Below are 6,068 nucleotides of genomic sequence, written 5' to 3'. Positions count from 1 at the left end.
AGTACGCTCAGTTGTATTGTCATTAAATACGGTTTTCAGATCATTAATTGTAATTTTGGGTGTTGTATCATCCAAAATCATACAATTACTGGTTTTAGGCGGTTTTAATATTGAATATACAGATAATGTCTTATAAATTTGCAAAAATGTGGTTGAACAGGGGTGGTCATTTGGCCCACTGACCTGTCTAGCCATACCAAAGAATTGCTAGTTAATAATAATATAATTATAATTATATTATAATTATTATAATATAATATAATATAATATATTATATATTATATTATTATTATTATTATTATTATTATTATAATTATAATTACTATTATATTAAAAATTCAGTTCTTATTTTACTTCTAGTCGGTCTTGATTAAATTTAGCAGACAAAACATATTTAAATTTGCATTCCTCCAATAAACATTTTGATAGTTCAATAGTTGACTTGATAGTGACCCTTAAACCATCTGCAGTTGATTTAGTTAAAAATTCATCTTTGGAAATATTTTGTTTATTTAGTTGATCTTCCCAATTATCAAGCCATTTAAGATTATCTTCTAAAATCTAATTAAATAAATAATATAAATTTATAATAAAAACATAACATTCGGGCTATTTATTATAATTAAATTTTATTTAGAAAACCTCAGTCTTTGCTATTTATTTGTATGCCCTCTGCAGGGTGTTTTCGATTTAAAGCATCAAACAATTTGTTAAATCGATCAGTAAATGATTGTGTTTCATAATTATTTTTTAAGCTCTCTATTTTAGCATACTCCCTGTAAAATTCAATTCCTCTGGCCATTGAGTTACTAAAAATCTAAATAAAACATAAATTTATTGACAATAATATTGATAAAACTGTTCAATAAAAATCTATTAAAACATATTCACTTGTGCAGCCAATTTAACATTCATCTTACTAAAACTATCAATTAATATATGTCTATGTGTGATTTTAGGGCACACTTTAGTTGGTGCATCAGAAATATTTTTCAAATCATTGTTATGGACTTCAACGAAATCATTCAATCTAATGTAGTGTTTTTTTGGTGATTCCTATAAATTATTTGAGAGTATTAGGTTTTAAATCATTTTTATAATGCATACAATTATAAGATATTTAGTCTTAAAATTTTGTTGTTGTAGAATCTATTCCGTACATTCTTGAGAAGATGGGGTGCATCAGAGAACACGTAAATATGTATTTTATCGTCCAAAGAATGGTTAAATTTGTTTGAAAGTATCTTTTTCACCACTTATTCCCAGTTCAGACAATAATTTTCTATTACTAGTTTCTCCGTCTGACACTAATCCATCCACCTTAGCACCAGCATTCTCAAGAAGGCAAATCGCTTTTATGACTAACTGAGCCAAAACTGTACCTATGATTATTAAAATGGTTATATTCAATATTTACTAAGTATTTTGAGAAACATTAATAACTTACTATTCAAACTGAAACCGCTTATTCAGTGTAGATACAATTTTGGTGCTCACAATACATTATAATATTTTCATGAAATTAGTTTATTTAATTTAATTTACAATTATAATAATCTCTAGAATACAAACATTTAGCATGCACCATAAATATTAAAATTAAAATTAAATATTAAAAACTATTATAGCGCTCACTGTTCAATGTGTAGTACAACAGAGCTACAATGAATACCCTCTATAATATTAAAAACAAACATAGAACACAACATAGAAATCTATTAACATTTTTGGTTTATTAATTTACTTTTAACAGGGCCTCTTGAAGCAAATATAGCTATCGCTTGTGAAAAATTTGCAGAAAAACTCTGAAAAAGAAATACTAACCCATGGTTAGCTTTTAAACCTGATGTTGGTATCTCACCACCAAAATCTAGACCTTTATAATTCAAATTTTGTGAATCAACAGTTACACTCTCACGAACAAATATTTCGTAAAATAATAATATCCCATGTCTTTGCTCTGGTCTTAGCATTTTAATTTTTTTTTTTTAAATAACTGGAAAAATTGATCATCAAAACCACATAGTTTTCACTAGTTGCAAATGCCTCCTTATTGTCCGCGTGGAAGGTAAAGGTAAAATATCTTGATCTCTTAAAAAAGAATATGTAGCAGATGATCTACAAATAAATAAAGATTAATTTATTAATCCCTAAGCCTACAACTATAATACTGTATGTATTATATAATTTAAACTTGCCGAATTTTTAACAAAACACATAAAAGTATCCAATCTTCAGAATACTTTCGATTTTGTTTTTGTCCATGTTTACTTGTATTTATTATTTCTTTGACTAAAATTTTTTGAGGATTACTTAACTTTTCGGAGTCTAAGATATTTTGTATAGAGTCATTTGATATTGTATTTGTTTTTGTTTGTAGTTCTTCTAATTCAAAGTTGATATCTTTAATAAAAGTCTGTAACCTGCAGATTATGAATCAATACCAGCCTTACAATAAATTCATATAATTTAAATGAAACCTAAAATTATACATCCTAATTATGTATTCAAATAAGTTTGAAAACTTACATAAGTGTAAATGCAATTTATTGAATGTTATATGTTACCTTGAATTTGATTTTTGCAAATTTCTTTTACTACTTTTAATATTTTTTAATATTCTACGCCTGGTTGGTGTTAAGAGTACATCCAATATATGTTGATTTTTTTTCTTTAATCAAAGAATTCTAAAACATTTAGTCAAGTTCTTACAAGCTGTACATTTTTTATTCTCAGTAAAAATTGTACATTTTTGGTGACGCCAGAATTGATTATTATCCAAGATTGCAGTTTTTATCCGAACTCCTAAATATCATATAATCAGCAAATGATCTATCAATTTTTGATTGCATTTTAATGGTAATATCAAAAAGATTAAAGAATAATGTTTACCTGGAAAATCTATTGATCTTGGACCACCTACACAAATTTTTTTTAGATCAAGTATCCTAATTGCTTGAGACAGTTTTCTTAAGGTAATTGGATATTTTAATGTGTTGTTTATTTTTTTAATTTCAGCAGTAAATTGGTGAATATTTACACATATTTCCAATGTTCCTTTAAAAACTGATTGTTTTTCAATTTTTATTTTACAATCATTGAACTGTTGTTTATAAAAAACAATTTCATGATGACTAAAATGTGTTATCCATCCTTCTGGTAATACGGCTTTTTTTAAATGTATTGTTAAGCCATTAATTGTGAATATCTCATTAATCGTATCATAAAGAAATAAAGTTTAAATGTAAAAATTGCTATTATAATGTATACACGAGATTTATTAAATAGCAAAATAATGACTAAAAGCATTACTTCAAATAATTTTAAACGTTTATTCGGAAGCTTTTCATCTAACTCATATGGTTCAATGAATAACTCTCTCCGAACCGATTTATCAACTTGATTACTTGAACACTTAGCATAATTGTGATCAGAATTTGAATTGTTGATGGAAGATAAAATATCATTACTTTTTTCTTGAACAAGAGGAAAAATGGAAGGAACAATCCCCCTTTTCAATCTATTGCGATCACTGTTTCCAAATTTCTATAACATAAAAAAATCAAATAGCTACGTATCAACAAAATTAAATAAAAGTATGTAGGTACATAATAAAGTAATACTTACATTGGGAATATCGTGTGGTACCTAATAGTTATTTAATATTTCATCAGCACGAAAATGTCAGCACATACATTTTTTACAACTGTCTCCTCACAATTAGCATTACTTACTGCTAATTTCCAAGCTAAATAATTGGCTTTTGGAGGTTTAAAAAAGGAAATCGTGGGATTGTTTTTTTTTACTAGTAAATCCTTTAACACTACAACTACGCATTTAAAAAAAATGTTTTAATAATCAATGAATATTACTCCACTACGCTATAGCCTATATTAGTATATTAGACAATGACTGAATAAATTAGTTAAATTGTATTAAATTTATTTAGTCATAATATAGTCATATCATATTAGACCATAATCCGTAGTTTGCTGTTTGCTATTAATGTTATATAACTTAAAATGAACCGCCAATTTAAACCACCGGTAGCGCTGAAAACTTCAAGAACACAGTCTGTTATCAGTGATATTTTTTGGTGGCCGTCCCCCGACCCCCGCTGACCATGTCGTTTCCAGTCGATTAGTATCTTAGACCTTAATTGTCTTAACTCTTAGTCCGTGGTGGTAATCGATAGAGAACGATCATTTTGCATAGGTTTACAGCGTATTATTAGATATTATAATATTGTTATTTTCTTATCGACAATTATTTCTGTATTTTAGTATTTATAAATTATAAACCATCCGCGATCGCCGATCCGTACCACCGCGCAGCAGCCTAGATCGGCCTGCGACAAATAACCAGGTTTTATCGGTATTCGTAATGTGGGCTTGAGATTTCCCGTACCTATTGACCGTACTATAAAATTATAAATAATTTCCATCTCTCATGTATATAATATCCCAACATAAACACTACGCCAAACCCCGTGTAAAAAAACGCTCAGTATAAAAAAAAACCACCTCAAAAAGTTGTGATATCATTTTATAGCTATGTATTTAAACTGGGTACCGCGGCAGTAATGTGCACTAATGCTAAAGCAGTTCCCGCGGCGTCGTCGATTCCAAACAGCAAAAAAAAAAAAAGCTATGTATTTAAACTATATAGGAATAGATATATTATTATCATTTATGAAAATTCACTGCTTATAAATTGAACTTAGCTGATGACATTATTTAAAACTCATAAGAATTCATTTCGTATTGAGTATACACTATACATGTTATCTTTGAAAATGAGACATACTAATTAAGCGTTATATAAATTAATTGTTATAAATTAATGTGTTATAATTTTAAAGTCACCAGCTAAGTTCAATTTATAAGCAGTGAATTTTAACATAAATGATAATAATATATCCATTCCTAATTCCTATATAGTTAAAATACATAGCTATAAAACTATATATTTAATATAATTTATTATATTAATATATAAATAATAATAAAATTTTATGTGCGTTTGAATTTTAAATTTTTACGAAATAGCGTAACGACAACGATTTATCCCAAACGATTTTAAATATTTGTTATTATTCAAAAAGTATAAGTTGTAAATACTTGAAAATTTTACCAGTTATTTAAATTGGCATTTTCATTACATGGTTTAATTTTATCTATTATTACTATTATTACCTATTTTTAAAATTATTAAATATTATATAAAATGCACTACTTACATTTCTTTTTACAATAAATGATGAATTATTATTAGGTAAATTATTAAATATTATAAAGAATTATTTATTATATAGAATAAAGGGTTAAAATGTATGACAGTATTATAATATGATATAACTGATATTAAATTGATAACTTATAATATACTTAGTGTAGGAACTTACATGTGTACCTGTTTTTTACTGTGTAGGAACTTACATATGTACCTGCTTTTTACTGTGTAGGAACTTACATATTATGTACCTTATTTTATCGTGTAGGAACTAATATATGTATCTTGTTTACCTGCTAGGTCTCGTGTAGGAACTTACATTCGCCCGGCACACGCACTGACCGTACGCGCGTGCTTTGTCGTTTCCACTCGGGCGAATAGGTTAGGTTAGGTTAATAGTGTTAACCTCCAGAAGTTTTCATGTATTTTACAAAGCTTTTAGCTCCTGACAGAAGTTTCGTAACGGGCTCCAACAATTTCCTATTACTTTCATCTTCAGCATCTAAAAACTTGGGATCAAAAACATGTCTCAATACGGTATTGAGCATATGAGCACAACAATTTAATCTGTTGTATGCTCCTAATCCACTTGAACTTGTCATGTTTGGTCCTTGGTCGGTTACAAATGTGATTTTTTCCATTAATTCATTAACATTCTGAGACTTTGTAGATTCAAAGCTTGTTAAAAAAGTACTAATTGAATTTTTTATATTTTCTGCCGTTTTTTTCTCTGATATTGGCCATTGACCAGTGTGTAGTATATTTTTTTGCAAAATCCAATTTATATCAATATAATGAACAGTAATAGTGATGTAGTGCCGTTTTTTATATTTATC

At 27.5% G+C, this 6,068-nt stretch overlaps 1 long non-coding RNA gene and 1 pseudogene across 1 annotated transcript; both read right to left on the bottom strand.

Moving 5' to 3' along the window:
• Positions 1–329: 329 nt before the first annotated feature.
• On the bottom strand, positions 330–1,446 carry LOC126554773 (uncharacterized). Its single transcript, XR_007606727.1, has 4 exons — positions 1,161–1,446; positions 892–1,056; positions 643–817; positions 330–561 (listed from the first exon to the last, which is right to left on the bottom strand). It is a non-coding gene; the product is annotated as an uncharacterized LOC126554773 (long non-coding RNA).
• A 1,136-nt stretch (positions 1,447–2,582) lies between these two features.
• Positions 2,583–3,902, bottom strand: LOC126554771 (uncharacterized; annotated as a pseudogene).
• Positions 3,903–6,068: the final 2,166 nt, after the last annotated feature.

This window comes from Aphis gossypii, unplaced genomic scaffold, assembly GCF_020184175.1.
Source record: "Aphis gossypii isolate Hap1 unplaced genomic scaffold, ASM2018417v2 Contig00597, whole genome shotgun sequence".
NCBI classification, from domain to species: Eukaryota; Metazoa; Arthropoda; class Insecta; order Hemiptera; family Aphididae; genus Aphis; species Aphis gossypii.
Note: the sequence above shows the minus strand (reverse complement) of the source record. Positions and strands in the feature narration are given on the sequence as shown.